The following is a 3,196-nucleotide window of genomic DNA, read 5'->3' on the forward strand; positions in this document are numbered from 1 at the left end:
TCCCGTTTGAATATTTCCCATCCTCTCTGCAGATGTTTTATTTGTGCATATTTACATTTTATCTCCCCTTATGAATATGAGCTCTTTAAGAACAAGGATATTTTTTTTGCCTTTCTTTGAATGCCCAGAGGTTAACATAGTATATGGCTTATACTAAATACTTAATAAATGCTCATTGACAGACTGATTGATTGCTTTCCTGATCTCTATAGTCCTACCAAAGTGGTCTTCTGGTCATTCCACTCACAAAATCTTTTATCTTTCATCTCTGTGCCTGTGTGCAGGTTGTCTCTCCTGCCTGAAATGCATGTCTGTCTGATTGCTAGCCTCCTCGAAGCTCAGCTCAAGCTCCGTCTGCTATGTAAGGCCTTTTCTGATCCCAGCCTCCACCCGCCATTTTGAAATCACCTTGTATTTAGGGGTAAGGGAAAGGGAACACACACTTATTAAGCACCTACTAGGTGCTAGGCACTGTGCGTAATGCTTTACAGGTATCATCTCATTTGATCCTCACAACTCTGGAACATAGGTGCTCTGATGATCCCCATTTTACAGTCAAGGAAACTGAGCAGACAGGTCAAGAGACTTGCCTAGGGTCACACAGCTAAGTGTCCGGTACTGGTTTTCAACTTGGGTCTTTCTGACTCTAGGCCCATCGCTCTGTCTAGCAGTCATATAGCAGCCTCTGTACACATACAAATAGACATGACATGATGTAATTGTATAATAAATGTACCATGTGTGTGTTCAATTTCTATATGTGACATATCTTTAAGTTTACATACATGTATTACATCTCCATATATGTTGTAGCTATTTGAAAATATATGTGCACATGTAATACTTCCATAAATGTATTCTATTTGTGTTATATCTCCACATATTATATCTATTTATGAGTATGTATCAAATGTTATATCTCCATATATTATATCTATTTGAAAATGTACGTGCTCATGCTATATCTTATATCTATTTGAAAATGTATGTGCAAATGTTGTACCTTCTATTATTATATCTACTTGTAAGTGAATGTGCATGTGTTACATCTCCACATATTATATCTATTTATGAATGTATAGCAAATGTTATATCTCCATATATTGTATTTATTTGAAAATGTACATGCAAGTGTTATTATCTTATATATGTCTTATATATATATTTGTAAGTATATGTGTATGTGCTATATCTCTATATATCTATTTGAAAATGTACATGCACTTATTATATCTTATGTTATATCTATATGAAAATGTACATCCAAGTGTTATATCTTATACATGTGATATCTATTTGTAAATGTATATGTACATGTCATATCGCTATACATATTATATCTACTTGTGGGTTGTATAATGTATATAAGATGACTATTTGTTATACACACATCCAAGTTCACACTCTGCCATTTACTACTTGTCTGCCGAAATAACATCTCTATATCACAGCTCTTTGTATGTGTATATATTGTTTCCCCTCAGAAGAATGTAAGCTCCTTAGTCAGGGAGTGTTTTGTTTTATATTTGCACACAGAGCATACAGCAGGTGTTTCATAAATGCTTGTCAATCCACTACTTGTCAGCAACGTTTTTTAATGGTGATTTTTTTTTCAGGTACAAGGTGGACCATACAACCCCTGGGCCCCTTCCAACTTTGGGCTTCTGGGGTCTTGTGATTCTATGATTTGGTTAACAGTGAACTCTGGTTTGACCTGGTGCCACATCCTGTTGGCTCTCTCAGAACGAAACTTGGTCACACCCTCTTTACCCAGTGAGTACAGCTCCCCACCCCCATCTTAGGACTTTGCCAATTGAGTCTAATCTGCCTGCATACATAGGGCCTCCTGGTCAACTAAATAGTAGCCATCAGTTTAGTTTTCCAATCAAGGCTTAAGCAATTATGGCTTGCTTTCTTTTTTCATGTGCCTGGGTTCTTATTCTGCTTGTAACATTTACTAGCTGTCTGACTGCGGACAAATCACTTCCTATCTCTAAGCCTCAGTTTCCTCATCTGTAAAATAGTGTAAGGATACCACTAGTCCCTACCTTTTAAGGGTGTTATGAAGATCAAATGAGATAATGTCTGAAAAGCTCTGTACAAACTTTAAAATGGTTGATAAATGGCAACTATCATTATTATTCTATTCCTTAAACCATTTTAAGACCATTTTGACTTCTAATGGTTTATTCAGTCATATAAAAATGTCAGCTATTATTATCAGGGTTAGTTTTGCATGAAATCAAGAGCAAAGAGCACCGTACTTGGCTTCAGAAAACATGGATTCAGGTTCCAATGCTGCCATGTACTGGTTGTCTGCCCATTACACTGTGAGCTCCTTGAGGGTAGGGACTGTCTTTTGCCACTGTTTGTGTTCCCAACACTTAGCACAGTGCTTGGCACGTAGCAGGCATTTAATAAATATTTATGGACTAACTGACTGAGCACGTCTCTCCATCTCTTAAAGCCTCTATTTTCTCCTCTCCAAAATGAAGATCTGAATAGCCGGCCTACCAAAGAGCATTGTTGTAGACATTAAATGGGTGGAAGTAGTTATATTGCTTTGTTTAACTGTTTTGGGCAGTTAGGTAGTGACTAAAATCAGCACTAGCTGTAGCTCATACCACTAAGGGAGTAAAACAATGATAAACTATATGCTAGATCCAGCCTAGAGCTACATAGCTCTAGGTGGTGCAGTGGCCGAATTGGTGTTGTTCACCCTTCCTTCTTGAAGAGAAGCAATGACATCATACGGGGGATGTCTTGACTTGCATGTGAATTGGTTTTAAGGGAACCAAAGCTATCAAAGTTATCAGCCTCACTCTCTCCTCCAGAATCATCGGAGTCCAGTGGCAAGGCAAAAGTCAAAACAACTGGTGATGGCCAGGCCAGTGGATAGACCACTAGGCCTGGAGTCAGGAAAACCTGAGTTCAAAATCATCTTCACATACCTATTCACTGTGTAACCTTAGGCAAGTCACTTAACCTCTATCTGCCTTGGTTTGTCCATTACAAAATGGGGGTCATAATAGCATATCCCTCCAAGGATTGTTGTAAGGATCAAATGAGATGATTTTTGTTAAGTCCTTAGCTACATAAATGTAAGTTATTGTTATTACAGTAGGTGCTCAATAAATGCTTATTGTCTTCCTTCCTTTGTAAATTTAAAGTGCTATAGAAATATAGACAAGTATTC

Source organism: Phascolarctos cinereus, unplaced genomic scaffold, assembly GCF_003287225.1.
Source record: "Phascolarctos cinereus isolate Bilbo 61053 unplaced genomic scaffold, phaCin_HiC Scaffold_1;HRSCAF=81, whole genome shotgun sequence".
In the NCBI taxonomy this organism is placed as follows: Eukaryota; Metazoa; Chordata; class Mammalia; order Diprotodontia; family Phascolarctidae; genus Phascolarctos; species Phascolarctos cinereus.